The 20,964-nt window shown below is 40.8% G+C and overlaps 1 pseudogene; it reads right to left on the bottom strand.

The window, feature by feature from the left end:
* Positions 1–13,741: 13,741 nt before the first annotated feature.
* On the bottom strand, positions 13,742–13,859 carry LOC126109034 (5S ribosomal RNA; annotated as a pseudogene).
* Between the last annotated feature and the right edge of the window lie 7,105 nt (positions 13,860–20,964).

Below are 20,964 nucleotides of genomic sequence, written 5' to 3'. Positions count from 1 at the left end.
CATTACGCAACTAATTCCCTGTTGCAAGCTATTGCCACGAGATGGCAGCACAATAATCAGCCTTACGCGATCGTTACTCGACGAAAGTTTCGACGTAGAGGGCGACGTCGTCAGGTTCCGGACTCTCAGAACTCTGACCCCCGTAATTCGCACAGCGTGGAACCGCGCCGCGGCCCCAGCGCTGCCGGCGCTCCACGCAGCGCCACAGCTCTGCAGGCCGCGTGGCTGAGCGGTCAGGCCTCCGCCTGCAACCAACCCACCAATGTTTAGGACTAAACCCCGACAGAATACTAACATGGAACACACACCTCGTCATCACTCAACAGAAATCACTGCCATCGCCTGCAAATCCCTCCTTAGTCGCTGTCCCACAGAACGGAACGAAACTGATCCTGTCTGTGCCCTTGACTGAACTGCCAAAGCTGCGCCGCCTCCATTCCCTCCTACTGAAAACTACTTCTTTGCAAATGGATGTATTTATGGACCTTTTTCAGTTGTAAGGTATGTTTAACAAAAAAAGAAGCGCTACTGAAAAGTATTACTTGAATGCGCTACATAAATGAAAAATTAGGTATCATTCGTGCAAATAAAAAACAAACTGTATAATAAATTTCCTAAAACAATTGCAAACGAAACAAAAACTATTTATATTGTTGATGGAGCTACTACTGTAGTTTGATATGATGTATTATAAAGAATTGGTCCCAATAAATTATTATTAGCCATGAATTATTAATCCATACATATTATAAAATATATATATGTACATTCCACATCTCCTAAAACACTGGACCAATTTCAACCAAACCTGGTACACATATCACACAGCTATTGTCTTAAAATTAGGAGGAAGAATCCTTTCTTTACTGTTTGTACACATCATTTGCAGTTCTCATTAGTTAGGTAAACTATTCACGCATCAATTGCTGCAGTCACCCCACACTTTTCTTTTTAAATTTTAGACGTATTGTCGCAGTTATTAAAAAATCACTGGTGGACATTTTCAGAAAATTTAGGAATGTATATGCGGCTAAGGGAAGTTATTTTATACTTTTTAGTCCGTTTTGAAACGTGTTAAATAAAGCATTTTCTTAATTTTTCAATTTTTCTGACAAGAAATGGAAACTGGGTAAGCTGCATCACGCACGCCCCTCTTCTCTTCGTTGTTTGCCCATTCTGTTGTGTTCCACTCTGCAGAACCATGAGTGCAGAAAGCTGCAGGAGGTAATGACGGATCACACACTGCCCGCTCCACATAGTATACGGGGGCGATGAGAGATGGCAGCAGCTGTTGGCCTCGGCTAGAAAGCCTGTATAGGGAGAGGGTGGCCAACCGGACGATACGGCGCCCATTTTTCTGCCAAACTGCGGGCGGGACTTTTGAATAGCCAGTAGCGGGGTAGTGGAGTACACACTCACCGAATCAAAAGCACAAGACATTATGGCGAAATCATTCGTTAAATGCCTTTCGTTACAGCTATAATATACTCATTGTAGTCTACTACGTACAGTACAGGAAAATTTGATACAGTGGCTGTAAAAATTATTCGTGACTTGCATTTATCTCCTTTAAAGTTCGTTTACTAGACATATTGCAATGAAAGTAACGTAAATAAAAAAAATATAGTGTATAGCATTTGCTTTGTATCGGAAGTGCATAATGCTAAAGATTTAACGTACCTGTATTACGTCAGATGAATGAAAGTCGTAAGCAGTTGTTTACTTGTGACATGCAAAATGTGTGAGACGTATTAGTACTGCTTGTCACGTCTTCAAACTTTTTGCATGTCCCAAGTAAATAACTACTTACGACTTTCTTTCATATATATTGAATACCTCTCGTACATAACAAACGAAATAGATTACAAAAATCAGGTAATGTTAAATGTAGGCTACTGTAATAACGACCAAACATAACAAGAAAACTACCGTATCCCTTCTACCCCACAGTAAGTAGACCTATTAAAAACTGTCCTCAAGAGTACCTACAATTATTTACTACGAATAATGTTTCAGCAACCACGACAACTGCGGAAAACATGCTTACAACTTGCCTGCGTCAACAGTCAGGCAATAATACTGAAACCAAAATAATGCCTAGTGTTCTGATTCGGAATGAAATAAAGTTTGACGCTATAAAGTCGAATGAGCATGGCACAACAATTACAGGAACTTTCCGTTTCCAGCAAGGACTGTCAGATATTGGCTTCAGAAAAGCTTCTGATGCTACCAGTATGCACGCAAACGCTAATTACGTACTAAAAACGATATACAACGAAATCGAACATGCATGCACAACGCATAACAAGTCTCTCAATAATTCAAATACCTTTTAATCGTTTCCGAAAGTCCTTTGAACTTCAATTCAACTCAAAAGCACGGCGAACATAGGAAGCGTGAGAGACGTTTGGCGGAAAAATGGCGCCAGAGCTAATGAACCAATCACGGGCGACTTCACCTATGACCACCCTCTCTGCTATACAGGCTCTCTAGCCTCGGCTAACGGTCTGCACCCCATAGTAAGAACTGCCACCGACAGATGGCAGGATAGACTCTTTGCCACCTCCTGCAAGTTCCCGGCCACCTGGTACTCCACAGCAAAACGCGATCTCACCAGCAAAAATGGATCCTTTTTGTTTTGGCTGGTGACTACAATTATTTGCTCAAAGTGAAAAAAATCAAACGCTGTTGCTAGTAAGGGAAGAACAACTCAGCCATGACACACACACACACACACACACACAGATACCATGATTTTTTTAGGGTAAATTTTTGTTGTGAATAGGCAGAATACGGCCCAGCAGTCGGCAACGTCTACATAAGACAACAAGCGTCTGGCGCAGTTGTAAGATCGATTACTGCTGCTGCAATGGTTGGTTATCAAGATTTAAGCGAGTTTGGAAGTGGTGTTACATACGAGCCATGGATGGATGGGACACAGCAGCTCTGGGTTAGCGATGAAGTGGGAATTTTCCCGTACAAACATTTCAGGAGTGAATATCAGAAATCTGGTATAACATGAAATTTCCGACATCGCTGTTGCCGGATAGAGAGCCTGTAAGAATGGGTGGAACCAATGGCGACTGAAGAGAATCGTTCAACGTGACGGAAGTGCTACGCCTCCTCAAACTGCAGCAGATTTCAATGCTGAGCGTGAGGGCGTGAACCTGAGACAACCTGATGAATCTATGGCCCTGCACGGCAGCGGGAGACTGTTCAAGCTGCTGGAGGCTTTGCAGTGGTGTGGGGTGTGTGCAGTTGGAGTGTTATGGGACCCTGATCCGTCTAGATACGACCCTGACAGGTGACACGTACGTAAGCATCCTGTGTCGTCGCCTGCATCCATTTATGTCCGTTGAGCATTCCGGCGCACTTGGGCAATTCCAGCAGGACAATGCGTCACCCCACACGTCCAGAATTGCTACAATTCTGAGTTTAAACACTTCCGCTGGCTGCCTAACTCCCCAGATGTGAACATTATTGAGCATATCTGGGATGACTTGCAACGTGCTGTTCAGAAGAATCTCCAGCCGCTCGTAATCTTACGGATTTATGGACAGCCCTGCAGGATTCATGAAGTCAGTTTCCTCCAGCGTTATTTCGGACATTAATCGACTCCACGCCACATCGTGTTGCGGCACTTCTGCATGCTCGCTGGGCTCTGCACGATATTAGGCAGGTGTACCAGTTTCTCTGGCTCTTCAGTGTATTTGTGCAAGGAGCAGCGAAAGCGTTTACAATTTGAAAAAAGATGTCGTTACTTTCTTTTCCGAGGGACAGGCTGTGTAGTTGCAGTAACTGAAGCTTACATTACGTGCTGCCACCTCATGGTTCTCGGAAGAGGGACGGTCACATGAGCTGTGGCAAGCGTGTATCGTACATTATACCACAGGCGGGAAAAGGTTCAGCTGCGTACGGACGCGGTAGCTCGCCACTGAAGAAGCTGCAACCACGTTGCCGAAGGCGGCCTCAGAGCCTTCTGTTGGCGACGCGAAGCCACAGCTGTGTAGCCCTCGCTCGGTAGCAGTCGATCGGTTGCAGTCGTTTCTGTTTCTCGCGTTTTGACGTTCTGTGGAACAGTAAATCAAGTTAGTGCACGGCAACATCTGCTCATTTCTTGTTCTTTAATGGTGCTGATATAAGTTAGCACAGATTTGCAATGCTTTAGCCGAGAATGTTTCATACTCGTTCTATTGATTCGTCGTGAATGCTGTACATCCGCAGCTCCTCCATTGTACGCAATTTCTGATGGATTCGAATCGTGTAAACACTACCGGCGCTGCTTGGACGGTAGTGCAATCGTATGAGTAGTAAGGGACTTGTTGCTCTGTAACTGTGCACTTCACCGTGCACTGCAAGTGTTTGATAGTGACTTTCTGCACCTTTGCAGAGTTCAGTCGTAGGACTTCTCCAAAAAGTAATGGATCCTGCTTTAAATCAGCTACAGGCCTTTTTAAATAATAACTTACTTCCGTAGGTATATTGGTTTCACACAGTTCGCCCGAACATCATTCTTCGCAGTAACAAGTTTATAGTTATCACTTCTGTATCTGTGGTTTTTACTTGTGTTGCGGAATTCTCGGCAACCTTCGTTTTTAGTTCGTTCATGCAGCACAATTTCTGAAATCATCTCCTTGGCACTCTTAATGGTGCGTAAAGAGGCAAGTGCATCTCGGCAATGTGTAGTCTTGAACTGAGGAGCCGAGAGAGTGGCAACAGCAAGGGTATTAACTTTTCCGTGTGTAGTAATCGTTTTATAATTTCGGCAGTTACGGTATTTCTAAAACTCTCTGCCATTATTTTTCCGGTTCAAAACTAGGTACTTTTATAGTAAGTAATCTGGTAAGTGGTATTACTTTACTACAGATTATAAATAGTTTTCCACTGATTTCACGAGTCCTTATCTCAATTGGTCATAATATCTCGTAGACTTCGGTTAAATCAATTACTTGTTTTGCATTTAACATTTCTGGTGCACTGGTGTCACAACTAATAATCTTGTTGATGTCAGGTGGCAGTTTTAAACCTAGCATTACCAATGAGTTTTCCATAACCCGTAAAACCATGGTTGCAATGGACGGGAGGGAGGGGGGGCACTTTATGATCACCAACAATAAAAATAATAAATTACTTAGCAACATCAACGCATTTTTCATAAAGCTTACGTCAAGTGGTGGGGTACGTTACAGTCATCAGAAAAGATTCTAAAAATTTAAAATTTTGTTAATTGTTAATTTTCGTTCAAAACAGACTTCTTACAGTTATGCAGATGTGTAAGAAGATTTCTGAATTTGAAATATGAATAAGACATTTGCTGCAAAAAGTCACATTAACTAGTAAGACAAATTGCTGGATTACATTTCACTGAAAAATTTAAAACGGTTTCGGAATTTGATACAAGAAACCAACATAAGCAATAAATACGATTTTTTCAAAATTTTAAAATAGAAAGTGCCAGATTCGATTACCATATTTTGAAAAGGTGGACACAAATTACTCCCTGCCCATGAAATTGTGAGGGAAAAATCTTTCAAAAATGGTTCAAATGGCTCTGAGCACTATGGGACTTAACTTCTGTGGTCATCAGTTCCCTAGAACTTAAAACTACTTAAACCTAACTAACCTAAGGACATCACACACATCCATGCCCGAGGCAGGATTCGAACCTGCGACCGTAGCAGTCCCGCGGTTCCGGACTGCGCGCCTAGAACCACTAGACCACCGCGGCCGGCGAAAAATCTTTCAGTCATATGAAATGTTGAATTCCAAAGTGTGGGGACATCGTGAATAAACTTCAAATCGGATTCCTACCTCAACTCGTCATTAGCGGTAACACATTGTTTGAACCATGTTACTATTCTTTAACTGCTGGTACTGAGTGAAGCAAATTAGACGTTTCATCAACTGAGTCTTGTCGCACCAAATGCAATGTGTGTGTACAGCAGCCTATATGGCGATTTCTACTGAAAACAATATCTACTGCTTTTGCGATGTTGACGCCAGGGACATTGACAACTGGGAGAATTATACTGATTTCAGAATTCCTATGTTCGCTGGTCTTCAATAAAGTATTTGCTAATTATTCCACTCTATGGGATTTAGATATTAGGCTTGTGCATAAGTTCATTAAATTTTTGATTTTCATGTTGGTGTTTCGGTTGCTATGGGTTTATTTATCGTGTGTCATTTTCGTCTTCAAATGGTTGTAAATAAAAAATAAATCAGTAGCTGTAATTATTTACCATCTGAGAAAGGAAACAAATTAAAAAACTGCTTTAAATAATTTAATTTATTGAAAAAAAAGTAAATATTTAGTCTCTGCCAATCCAAGCAATCTAAAGAAGTAACAAGAAGTAATGTGGCTTCGCTTCCCAGAGTGTACCCACGTTTCATTAGAGCGACAAATTGAGTGTGGAGGTATCGATGTTCCAATACTACTGTATTCTCATACCATCAATGTGTCGATGTTTTATAGGACTTAACAGCGATGTAAAGGCATTGATGTATTCCCACTAAACATCGATGTTTACTTAAGATAGATGGTTTACGATCATCGCTAGTTTGTGAGTGCTGCTACATGTTGGCGTACTGTCATGAATAACAAGCACTGATGAAGGTGAATGATGCCACAGTGTAACGCTGATGCCAGATGACACATGAAATAACTGTCACGAAGAGTGTGCGCTTATCAGTACGACTATGTGGCCCTGCAGAACCGCATGTAGCGACTAGAAGTCAGCAGTGTGGGTGAAGGGGGAAGGAGAGAATAAGGAGGATGGTGTGAGGTGCAGCGTTGTGATGAGGGTTGGAAGCGGGGTATATCTCCAGACGAATTCCATTGTTTTGGGGAGGAGGGGGGAGTTGGTTAAAATTCCGGCTGGAGGGGGTGGATAAGGCATGGAGGTGCATGGAAGGTGGAACATGGGTCTAGTGTCGCTGCGGGACACGAGGATGGGTTATTAGTGGATGGGAAATCGTGTTCCGACAATGGGTTTTTGCGATTGATGTATCGCATCAGAAGATGCTCGAGGAAGAGAAAAGTTGCAGGAAGTGGATGAGCTGATATGAATAAAGAAGGTTGCGACAACCTTTCATGTGTGGATAACAGGCAGTTAAGTGCTGCCAGTGATCAGCTTGATGTCAGGTGGTACAAGACATCCATTCTGGACCTGAGAGTAAGTGAGTGAATTGGCAAGATTAGCCAGTATCTTAGTATATAGGGGTGTGTGAAGCATACAGATTCATTTATACAAATTTAAGAGCCTGACAAAACATGACAACTGTTTTGTAGTGAAGAATGCTGCAGTGTTGTGCAGGAAACTGCTATTCGAAAGCAGAGGGTGGTAGCAGATCTTTCCAAAGGCGGAAGGACTGCCGAAATATGAAAGAGATGGCTGCATAGAATTTAGAGGAAAGATAATTATCCGTACGAATCTGCTGGAGCATGTAAAAGAAATAAACCTTTCTATATGCAGTGCTTAGCAATGAGCGTATGTATTCACTTACATGAAACTCACAATGTGTAAACACGTGTAGCGCAGTTATTAGCGTGCTGCACCGCCACTGCACTATTCGCAAGACGGATACTCAGTTATACAGCCTTTTTTTTTAAATTCCTTTCTTGTTCTCTTCGCTTAATACTGTCTTCTTAAGTTTACTTTTTTCGTTATACATTCACATAAGTGCTTTAAATTGGGTATCTTATTACATTTTAATACCTATTTTAATTTTGAGGTGAATCACAAGGATGGTTCTGAGAACTGTATTTCACACCTGATGTAGCACTTTCTCCGATGAATGTTGGAAACCATTTAACAATTTCCGACCACAGTAATCTTCCCAACCAAGTTGTGGTGTCACCGCCAGACACCACACTTGCTAGGTGGTAGCTTTAAATCGGCCGCGGTCCATTAGTACATGTCGGACCCGCGTGTCGCCACTGTCAGTGATCGCAGACCGAGCGCCACCACACGGCAGGTCTAGAGAGACTGACTAGCACTCGCCCCAGTTGTACGACGACTTTGCTAGCGACTACACTGACGAAGCCTTTCTCTCATTTGCCGAGAGACAGTTAGAATAGCCTTCAGCTAAGTCCATGGCTACGACGTAGCAAGGCGCCATTAACCATTTCAAGAGAGAGCCTCACTTGTATCATCAAGAATGCTGTATACAAATGATGGGTTAAAGTTAAGTATTCCAGCAGCTACGTACTTTTCTTTATAGCATTCATTACGTATCCTGTTTCAGACCTAACGCCAGCCGGCGTGTGTAAACGCGTGCCTTTCGGTTACCCGTCACTGTGGACTGGCTGTCTTGTCAGTCCACTACACAAGTAGTTTTAAGACCACAAGTTGCCACATCCAGCTGTCCCCACTCATCCTGTGGTAAAGCTGTATCATTTCGACAAAAGAGAAACAAACTGGTCATTGCTTGGAACCTACGAGAAATATCTAAGAACACCAGGGCAATACGATCAAACGAAAGTTGGTCCCGCTTAAGCACTCTTTAATCGCAGTGTTTCGGCAGCACTCAAGTACGCAGTAGGAGAACAGGTGGTTCAAGACTCTACTGTGTCAACTGCGTGTTTTATAGACGTAGTTTAAGTTAATCACCCGGAGGAACACGACACTTGTAACGTGTCAAGGTGCCAAACGAAAACACAATGATGTTCTGCGGCTACACATGAACGTTATTAGGCTGTTTGCGAATTTAAAAATCTGGGAAAGAGGTACCTGAAAAATAGTAGCGGTTCTGGCAACAACAACGCCAATTAATAATCACAATTAACTTTTGAATGAGAAAGGTTTGCACTGTATTTTATTGTGCTTCTTTCTCAAGATGCCTTGGAGTAACTACTCGGCTTGTTTTGAGCATATAACTCAGTATTAAGACAACTGTGAAGTTTATTGATGTCATGGTATTTTCGTTCTAGTCACCATGGCAGTTATCAGACAAAAAATGCACAGTTCCTCATCGAGTGCCTAGAACAAATACGGACTTGCGAGGTGTCACAAAGCAACCACGATGCCGCCGTGACCGTAGGTGAAAATTTAGACACAAGTGACGTAGATAACATTCCAGTCGAGGAAAAACAAAATTATCTGCGTAGGAGAATGGTAAAACAAATTAAGCTGAAATACGTGTTACTGATGTGTACCGTGCACAACTTTCAGTCTGAATGAGAAAGAGTCCCTAGATTAAGCGAACTCAAAATTATGTGACCGACAACAGCTTAGAACGAGTATGACAACTAGGGGTGGTGGTTGTCGCTGGAACAGACTGTTTTCGGTTATTTGGTTTTTGTTCTTCCACGTCTGTTTAACCTGATTGTTAAAAATGCTCAAAGTAACCGATTTCTGAAGTAACCGATTTTCGATTGTAATTCTTATGTTTCTCCTGTAATGAACGTAAGAACTGACCAGATATTGAAAACTTTTGACCGTCTCAATTTGAAGATATATAGAATAAAAACATTAAATGAAATAGACAAATAAAAGAAAACACCCGTCCATCGTTCGCTCCTTTTCTCGAAAAGTGAGAAGCGCTTGAATCCTACAAAAAAAATCAGGAGTGTTCTATTGTTTATTCCAATTTTTTGAAACTCTGCTCAAAAATCGAGCTGTAATCGGGGATCATACCATTATTTCGGCGTCATGCGTAGTCAATGCTGAAGGATGAAAACTAAGGTCGACTCTGTTCTTCTTTTTCTTGTGCTAATTCGTCTGTTTTCGGGAGCTACAAGTAGATGAAGGCATGTTATGTAGACACGGGCAGTAGATTACCTACTCTCTATTTTTATTGTGTACCATGGATAAACTGTCGCTAAGTTATTAATTTATTACTGTTACTATAATTTCCTTCCTCTTTTACTATTTCATAGAAGTGCCAGACAAATCATTGATGTATTAAAGCAGATGAAGCATTGTACTTCATTGGTACGTCACCTCGTAAAAATATCTCCAGACTAGCGTCGACGCCATTCTGCGCTACAGCGGATGTCCGCGGACGGCAGCGAGGAACTGCCGCACAGAGCGCGTGTGGCTGAAGTCCTGCCCGCTGCACGCACACCGCGTGCCTCACAATAGTGCAATATTTCCTACCAGTGCCAGTTTTTCAATTAAAACTTACTTCTTTTTGTAAAACAAGGTTTGTTTAAAACCGAAAAAACTGTATCACTGCTGCTAAGGGAAATTGATATTTCATTTATTTTGCTCGGTCATTAATACAAAATAAAAAGCTCCTGTTATTACCGAGACCAAACATATACCGAAAAATACTGGCTATTCAGGTCTAAAATAACGACATCGGGTTTAACTGATCGGTTTTTCCCATTCCTAAAAGTAAGCCTCAAAACAGGATGGATAAAATCATGACGACCAGGTCTCAGAAAAGGATTAAAAATCGGGAAATAAAATACTCAGGCGCTGATACATAGAATATACCGTCATGGAATAATGAAGGGCAGGAAATTGTTGTGAAAATGGAAGAACATAAAATAAGCGTATGCACACTGACCGAGATGAAAAGAAACGGGAAAGGCTCAACCGTAAGAGGAAGTTACCCACACTATTCTACTCTGGTGCCGATAAACATCTAGCAGTACATGCAGGAGTGGGAATTCTAATTCACAAGAAGTTTAATAACAACTTTACTGGCGTCAGCTGTGTCAATAAAAGGATAACCAAGCTGACAATAAAGGAAAGTAAATCTGTATGTGCAGATGATGTGGGAAGACTTAAACAAGAGACAATGAGGTGTAATAATCTTCAAGCTGTAATTGACAGCCGGCCGGTGTGGCCGAGCGGTTCTAGGAGCTTCAATCTGGAACCGCGTGACCGCTACAGTCGCAGGTTCGAATCTTGCCTCGAGCATGGATGTGTGTGATGTCCTTAGGCCAGTTAGGTTTAAGTACTTCTAAGTTCTAGGGGACTGATGACCTCAGATGTTAAGTCCCGTAGTGCTCAGAGCCACTTTTTTTTTTTTTTAATTGAGACTGTTCCCTAAACAGGGAAAGTTTTCCTCGTCAGAAATCTCAATGAGAGCTGATTAATTTTTGAGCATCGAAGTAACTGTGTATTAATACAGTAGAATGTAAATTATGTAGTAGAAAGCTTCGTGTGCCATTTATGTCGCTTCCCTGCCAACGTTTACGTATTACATTTTTGTTGTTATGTTTTATTGCAAGGTATAGGAAGATTTTGCTACGGGAGGCTGGCGAGTTGGTAGGATCACCAGGCAGACCCGTCAGACAACGCGCCAGATGGTCGCATAGCGTGGGGAGGGCCGAGCGAGCGACAGCCGTGTAGTAGCCTACTGGGGCAGAGGGACAGAGGGCAGTGGGGGGGGGGGGAGACTAAGCCACCACACTGGGCGCCAAGAAGCGGGTCTTTCATCTTTTTTTTTTTTTTTTTTTTTTTTTTTTTTTTTTTTTTTTTTTTTTTTTTTTTTCATCAGTCTACTGGCTGGGACTGGTTTGATGCGGCCCGCCACGAATTCCTTTCCTGTGCTAACCTCTTCATCTCAGAGTAGCACTTGCAACCTACGTCCTCAATTATTTGCTTGACGTATTCCAATCTCTGTCTTCCTCCTTCCTCTACAGTTTTTGCCCTCTACAGCTCCCTCTAGTACCATGGATAGTCATTCCCTCATGTCTTAGCAGATGTTCTATCATCCTGTCCCTTCTCCTTATCAGTGTTTTCCACATATTCCTTTCCTCTCCGATTCCGCGTACAACCTCCTCATTCCTTACCTTATCAGTCCACCTAATTTTCAACATTCGTCTATAGCACCACATCTCAAATGCTTCGATTCTCTCATTTATATTTACTGTTTAAATTTTAATATGGAGCTCCAGCCATTCTGATAACGTTACTTGTACTGAACACTTGTTAATAATAATTTCAATATCACTATGTTCATCAGAAAATGATAATTATAAATTTCAGTTATTGATGGGAAGGATGGGGCAAACTGTTAAGATATCTCCCTACTAGTCGACGATCGGTTTCCAAATTATCAACACGCGAACTGGTGTGTCAAATGCAAGTCCGCATAAACATAGAACAGACTGCTGCAGTTGTCTCGGAAAACATATTTGTACGTTTTCACGTTGATTTTAATATCGTCTGAAGCATTTTTGAGACTTTGGCGGTGTTTGCGAACTAATGATTAATGACCAGGAAACTAGTTTTAATTATTAATGGGAGACTGGCTCTAGAAATCGTCTTACTAATTTTGCAATTGGTGAAATAAAACGTTATAGTTGGCATCCTAACATGTTACTGTTCTTATTATGCTCAGCTTTTAAACCTACTCACTTGTCACATAATTATGCACTGTTTAGGGCATAAACGTTACAGATCGCGACCGGAGGAGAAGAAACCTACTGGGGCAACGTCTATGAGACGCCAGGTAAGCAAGTCGACTACAAACCAGTTGCGAGAAGTGTGGGGTGGACGTAACTCACACACAGCACCACCGTGCGTCCCCGCGAACGTATTGTGGGAGGCGACATTTCTAACATTCACTCCCCCGTCTGCTGTGCGTGGGTGTGTGACCAAAGTGGCAGACTAAATTTTGAACAAGCGCTTCTGGAACCCTCATGTGATAGTGTGACAGCTGGAAGCTCTTTAGCACTGTTCACGGACAATGCGGTAGTGTATAAGGAAGTAGCGACGCAAGAAGAGAGTATCAATTTGCTGAAGGACCTGCAGAGGACTAATGAATGGTGCAGGCTCTGCCAGTTGACCCTGATCGTAAGTAAATTCAACATACTGCGAATACATAGGAAAAGAAATCGACTACTGTACAACTACACTATTGATGACATATTGCTGGAAACAGTCTGTACCATAAAATATCTAGGACTAACTATCCAGAGCGACCTTATGTGGAACTACCATATAATCCAACCAGTAGGAAAACTGGACACGAAACAGATTAATAGGGAGAATGTTAAGGACATGTAACTCACCCACGCAAGACGTGGCTTACAAGGCGCTTGTTTGACCGATTCTTGAGTATCGTTCATCAGTCTGGGGCACATACCAGGTAGGACTGGCGAAAGAGACAGAGAAGGTTCTCCAGAGAGGGGGTTCGTTTATTCCGCGCGAGGGCGTTACACAGACGCTCAACAAACTCCAATGGCAGACGCTGCAAGAGAAGCGTTGTGCATCACAGTGAGGTTTCCTATTGGATTTTAGATTTCCATAAGAATCTGACGACACGTTACTTCCTCCATCTCACATCTCGCGAAATGACCACGATGAGAACATTCGAGTTATTAGAGCCAGTACAGACGCTTCGCCATTTGCGACCGGAGCGGGGAAGGGGGGATCAGTCAGTGGTACAGCAGCTACCTTTACGTGGCTTGCGGAGTGTGACGTAACTCCGTCCGAACAGGCATTGGAAGGCCCAGCGGTACCGACCGGCCGTCGTGTCGTCGTCAACCCACAGCGGACACTGGATGCGGATATGGAGGGGCACGTGGCCAGTCATCAGACTGGGAATGTCTGAGCAGTACACTAAATCACCTTCTTGTTCAAAAAATTTGGAAAACTGCTGCTCTCTCTCTCTCTATACATGTATACGCTGGTTCCAACTGGCAATAAGTTCTTTTCTTTTAATCTAGAGCCAAGCAATTCAGCTTTCCCGACTGTATGTCAGTTTACAAGACCCGAGCCGCTACTTCTCAATCGAGTAGCTCCTCAGTTTGCCTCACAAGGGCTGGGTGCACCCCGCTTGCCAACAGCGCTCGGCAGACCGGATGGTCACCCATCCAAATGCTAACCCAGCCCGACAGCGCTTAACTTCGGTGATCTGACGGAAACCAGTGATACCACTGCAGCAAGGCCGTTGGTAGAGTATGACGTAGATGCAGATTAATTTTATGTGGTCGTTCCAGTTCGTATCGCTCTGTAAGCATACTCCGAGATATTTTACGGAAGTAACTGCCTCCAGTGATTGTTCTTTAACTTTGCAATCATACACTAAAGGTTTTCCCTGTGTCTGTATTCGCAATACGTCACACTTGTTTGTATTTAGGGTTAACTGCCACTTACTGCACCAAACGTCGATCCTTTGTTGGCCTTTCTGCATTTCGCTACAATTTTGTAGCGTTTTGACGTCTCTGTCTATATCATCCCCTGCAAAAAGCCTCATTGAACTTCCGACTTAATATACTAGCGCACGTATACGTGTATTGTGAAAAGTGACGGTCCTGCAACATTTCCCTGGGGAACACCCGAAGTTTCTTTCATGTGTGAAGACCTCTCTCCGTTCAAACTGATACGTTGTGTTCTTTTTGGTAACAACTCTTCAGTCCAGTCACACAGCTGGACTTATATTCCGTGCTCTCGTTATTTTATTGATTAGGCGGCCATACGAAACTGTATCGAATGATTTTCGGAAGTCAAGGAAAATTTCTGAGTTAAAAGCAGATGCTTTTCTCCCATATTGGGTAATGATTTTGAAAGAAGAAGTAGATATACGAATCGCACCTGTATGCCTTAATTTACTGCAAAATTGACATATGCATTGTGATTTGTATTTTTTTTTACACAATCCTGCTCTTATTTTATAATTTGTATTTTTTATCATGGTAATAATAGATCTATTTTATTATTTGAATTGTAACTATGCATGTTTATGTGCACAAATATCGATTATTCTGGCAATACTTGATTGGCGCCAACAAGCACACACAATTTTGATGTCTTCAAATGGTGACAGGCAAGCTTGAGCGTCTTTCAATATTTTTGTATTTTACATTTTTAATATGAGAAGTTACATTTATAATCAGGATGTATGGACTTAGGATCACTTCTTAACAAACATAATATGTATCCTTATCTTCTGCACTCACTTATTCATTTATTTATTGTATGATGGAAACAAATATGTGTATATAACATCTGTAAACAAATGAGCACAGTCACTGTCTAACACAATCTTACATCTCCAGGTCTAGTTATCTTATCCATTAGATTGCTTCATGTGATGCATGGTGAAAGTCGATTATGGTTCCTTTGTTGGCTCGAAGACAATGGTCAGCAGCAATGCGGTGGATTGACCTTATGAAGCTACCACAGTCGTAATGTGCACAACTAGCTCATGCCCAATTGTCAGTTAGATAATAGAGGAGAAGTGTTCTTTTAAAGACAATTCAAGGTTCACTTCTAATTACGCCAGTTGCAGTAGTCTCAATACTGTCATACCAACAACAAGTTCACACGTTGCAACACCCCCTGAGGTGGCTGTGTCCACACCCCCCCCCCCCCCATTTGCTGTAGTGTCACACAATGACACAACTTTGCTATGTGGTGAGACCTCTGGATCCTCAGATGTTTTGGTTCGATTACCTGCATTTTTAATTATCATATTATGTTGTTACCCTCCTACTATGCACGGATCCTGAAATATATGTCATCATTTCATCAGGTAATTATGTAAGATACTACGCAGGCCAACGAAAAACTTTTTTTTAAAAAAACTATTTTACTTTGATAGCTGATCTTTATAGATTTTTAAGAATTGAATCCAAATCTAGCCTTAGTTTTTTCGAGCAATATGCTTTTTACTATATAGTATAAAAATCCTATGCTATATGGTGAACAGAGAAAGTAGTGATATGCTTTGTTACAACATAAGCATGGTTTGTATTTACAGTAAGCTACATAAAACAATGCTATGAGTTAATAGAGGTTTCACTTGTCAGCTGGTATTGGTTTGCATTTTCTTTCTCTTTTTCCTTTGAAGCTTCTTGTGTAGCTTTTTCTACGATGAGTGGTTTGCTGAACTTCTCAGTAAAGTGACCAACAGTAGTCCCCCATCATATTGGTGTTACAGCGGCCTTGGTAGCATTCTTCCATCATTTTAAGGTCCTGCTGAAAACCAAACTCATTCATCAGACTGGAAATGTCTGAGCAGTACACTAAATCACCTTCTTGTTGAAAAAATTTGGAAAATTGCTGCCCTCTCTTTTTATACATGTATATGCTGGTTACAACTGCCAATAACATCTTTTCTTTTAATCTAGAGCCAAGGAATTCAGCTTTTTCTTTCGTTATGCCCAGACCCCTAACCAAATCGTTAAGCTGGGTATGAGTAAATAATTTGGGCTGTAGACTTTCTATATTACAATGGAATTCATCATCGTCTAGTTCATCTAAATCAGATTCTACATTAGAAAACACTTCTCTTGGAATAGAGATTAAATCACCTGGTGGTTCAGGAACTGGCACACATACACCATGCCCTACCGAAGGTTAATTTAGCTTATTACCTTCATTGTTTCGAATTATGACCTGTAATATCAACAGTGCTAAAGGAGCAATCATTGGAATGATTTCTTGGCTCCCTCCATATCATAGGAACAGCAAATCTAAAGGCTTTCGTTCTTCCTTTTTGGACCATTTTCTCAGATCTTCAACACACACATAACGTACCTTATGTGGCGCCCAATATTTTATTTGATCACTAAGTTTAGACCCAAAGTATGATAGGCAAACTTTTTTCACTGAGTCTGTAATGTTTCTTTGGTGTTTTTTAATCACAAATTCACCACAAACATAACAAAAACTGTCAGCAGAGTTTTTACAACCACGATTAGACATTGTACTTAGCACATGTACAGGAAAGGGGAAAGTGAGGTTAGGTTGACAGTAAACAAGACACCATCTGTTAACAAAACGTAGAGTCAGCCTTTTTTTGCCAGCAAATGTTTCTTAGCAGTGTTACCAACGTCATCTGTATTCATTGCACCTCCTTTTTAAATTATTTTAACTATATAAAAGCTGTTAAATTCGGTAAAAATCGCTGTGAAACGTGAAGAAATGGTGGGTAATACGGTAAGTATCATATTTGGATTTCCCTCCTTAAAAACATAAGAATGAGGTATTTTCAGCAAAAGAGTTATTCCATCGTTGGCCTGTGAATTATCAGACAATTATGTTGCTCCTTGGGTCCTGGCATTTCGTCCTGAGATGTATGTCATAAGTTTGTCAGATAACTATGCTGTCCATAATGTGATATTTCCCGTTATACTCTTTGAAAATGAAATGTACTTTTCTGGTTCTTGGTTATAACATTAACCGAATCATCGGGCAAACGTAATTCACTCACTGAACAGTGAGGAAATGAACATGTTATCTGCTCAAATTGTATGTGCCAGGGAAGTTTATAACTCAAATTACACGAGTTGTGTGCTGCACCACACTATTTAATAATTAAATAACAGTTGTTTTATCTTACAGTTGACTGCAAACGCATTCTCATATAATGAATGACTTTCAGGTGTTTCAAGTATATGAGCAGAGGTGTTATAAAGATCATCAGTCTCACTGCAAGTTCTTCCACCTAAGAGAGCAACCATCTTGCAGGACCTGTACCAATGTACAATTAGATATGGTGAAGAGATGGATCGTATAAACATATGGCTTTCTATGCTACTGCAAAGAGTGCATGTTGTTCTCTGATAGTGGTTTGTGAAATATTGGGATCTTCTTCAGATTGCACTACAGATGTGAGTACAAATTCCAAGTCTGAGTAGACAGTGAATGGTAATCCCTATATCTACTGTAGATGTACTGTATACCATGACATTTATTCAGCTGTGATGAAATAAGATATGACAACTGGTTTTCTATGAAACAGTAATGCTGCTTTGTATTGTTTTCATCAGAAATGATCGGCAAATCTGTATGTTCTTCACGCTGCCTGGCAAATTCTGAAAAATGCAGGGAGCCAACAACTTTATGAGCAATCTTACCATCATTATCCTTGCAAGCATCCAAGGTGTATACATGAATAGAGATATGCATATTCTACTCTTCAAATCTACAATGTCTTGAATTTTCACAGGATAACCAATGCTTTCATGTTTATAATGGCTGGGAACATCTTACATGCCATATTTACCAGGACACTCCATATAGTCTCCAAATTATTCTCACAGCCCACACTACGCATAACAGAATTCATGTTTATATATTACTTTAATAGCCATATGTTTTGACACAGTATCTCCTGGAAGTTTTATGTACGAAGAACTCTCATTACATTGATAATGGATGTATGCTAAAACGTCCAAAAACAGCATGTTACTTTATACATTCCAGAGCCTCTTTCTTCGAATTCTGATAACCTTGTTCATAAGCGGTCATAGACATACTTCTCTTACCATTCAGTGGGCGAGGTGCTTTGTAATACTACGTTTATTCTGCTCTAGAAATGTATGATTGCCATCTTGGTCACATTGTGACGTGTAGGAATTGCAAACTCATAGCATAGCATAGCATTGCTTAAACTTAATTGAAGAATACTGAGAGTTCTTTAAATTTAAGACACCCTTGGCCTCCAAACATGTTTACATGCACCAGAAATATAAGGGGGAGGGCGGGGTTCCAGATATCCAACAGCACTCTTAATACAAGCTTGCGCAATTCTGTTTCTAATAGAATACGAAATCACTGAATAATTTAGGTTTGCGGTCTGGCTGATTGCAAGCAACTGGTCTTTATTACTGGAACTGCTGCTGGTACTTCTGTACTCACCACTGATGGAACTCTACTGCCGTCGCATCGTTTGCACCAATTGTGCACCTCCAGCATGGGTGAGAGGTGGGTGTGTTTCCCAGAGTGAACATCCATGTTGAGGTGATGTCACGCTGCTTCTGCCACTGCTATGTCACGTAGGTGTTGGAGTGAGAATAGCAGCGGACTTCCCACTGACATCATGCTGCTGTATTCACCATGGCCGTCTCCTTGCCTATTTAGATGTAACGAATTTACACACAGAAGTGTTTCTCTGCAATGTGCATGTACCACATTTATAGCATATCCCCATCACCTTTTTTCAAATGTAGTTATAAGATTATTTCTTCTCCACAGAAGTTGCACGTTGACTCTATTGGTCAACAACATTCACCTCAAGCATATGCAATGTTTGAACAGTTACAGGGAGTTACATTAGATGGAGTCTCTAACATTTTGTATCCAGCACAAACGGCAGGAAAAAAATAAAAACAGAAATTGTATGTAGCAGCTTATCCTTTAAATACATATCTCGTGCGACATTGCATTAAACATGAATTTTCAGGAATGTATTTACAGGCAGGTCAGATTTGTAAACCTTTTCAGCATCTAATGCAAGATGTTCTCCTCTCAAAAGCCTAAAAGTAGTATTACTGAATCTTCATTCACAAAGTCAATACCCTCTTTAGTTGATCATATCTCTGCTTTAAGTGTCTTGGTATCTGCAAGTAATTTGAACCCTTTTCATGCTGTTTTAAATGTGTGTTTATATTGTCGAAACTTGTTTACTCTCTGGCATACTCTAACTATACACTCAGTGTGAGTATATTTATGTATGTATGTTTGAGTTTTTGCAGAACAGTATGACCTGTTTACCATATCTGCAAGTATCTTGCATAATATTTGTTTCCTAATGCTTTTGTTGCAATAAAAAACAAGTATATATTGTAAATAATTATGTTTATTAACGTTTCTACATACAGGAAATAAAAAAATATGTTTTTGACACATTTCTTATTATTCGTTCTGCCTTACATCTCTACAGTATTATTGAAATAGCATTTTTATACCCTATAAATGCTGCTGGCATTGTGTTCAAACCAACAGGATGAAGGAGATATTTCGGTTCTTCATCTGTAAATCAAATTCTACAGATTTAATATTTATAGAAGTTATGGTAGGAGACTTTGGTACTGCAAGCATACATACACTTATGCATTGGTCTAAATGATTTTGTAGGGTACATTTCATGTACATAACTTATAACATCGTTAAATAACGCTTTCACATACCATTGCCACCGACTTTGCTGTTGCAATCGATACTGCATTTTATTGCCAATGCAATTTCATAACACTTCAAAGTTTTAAATAAATACATTGTGATGATGATGAGAACTTCAATACGGGATTATCATACAGGTTGATGATGGTTGCCTTATTTCTACAGATGTTCATGTCAGGAGGAATTTGAGATGGAACATAGTCTGTTGTCATCGACTTCTCAATGTGCTTCATCGGTTATATTGTTCTCCCTACTTCAACTCTGTAAATTATGTTTTAGCAATATGACGAACATTCTCAGTTTCTACTATAATTTCACATTCACAAAGATATACTAATCTTACATTTGCATGTTTGGAACCATATGCTGTTAACATACATATCCTGATGATTAAACATGGTGATAATAGAATCTTTTTGAGGATGAAGGGATCTCTGGATTAGCACAATTGGATCATCATGTGATGTCATGACAGGGGGCAGGGCATGCACCCGCCTCAGAGGGTGTTGTAACATGTGACCTTTTTGTTGTTATGATAATATTGAGGCTAAGGCAAATGGAGTATCTATAAAATGACATTGAATTGTCTGTAAAAGAACACGGACTCCCTACTTTTTTAGATAAACATCAGCCTTATCCAGTGCTAATCCATTTCATGATCCTCTACTGACGTCTTGGAAGATCGAATCCGTCTATCTGCATGAAAGGGTCCTTGACTAGATGTTTGTTGACTACTGATGATTGCTCTTACCGAATTTTCCATGAATGATTGACAATGAAAGAAGGACCAACAAGGATTTTTTGCTGTGCACCATGAGATTTTCCTAGATTTCAAGCGTTGGTACTCTGCTTGTGCAATATCTCGATGAATGGGTGGCTGAGCATTTCTGTGAATGTTCTTCTAGACCTTTAGGAGAGCTGACTTTCTTACAGCTGGAGGTGGGGTGATGCTGAGAACAGGAAGTCTTAAAGTGTTTGTACTATGAATACATCTCGTAATGCCAGATTGAGTTGCACATCTATCTTCTTAGTGTGAGCACTATTGATCCTGGTCGAACAATAATCTTCGGTAACAGAGCACCTATATATAATAAGGTTAAAGCTGTGGATCTTAAAACACGAGCATTAGCTCACCATAAGGTACCACCAA

This window comes from Schistocerca cancellata, chromosome 11, assembly GCF_023864275.1.
Source record: "Schistocerca cancellata isolate TAMUIC-IGC-003103 chromosome 11, iqSchCanc2.1, whole genome shotgun sequence".
Taxonomy (NCBI): domain Eukaryota; kingdom Metazoa; phylum Arthropoda; class Insecta; order Orthoptera; family Acrididae; genus Schistocerca; species Schistocerca cancellata.
Note: the sequence above shows the minus strand (reverse complement) of the source record. Positions and strands in the feature narration are given on the sequence as shown.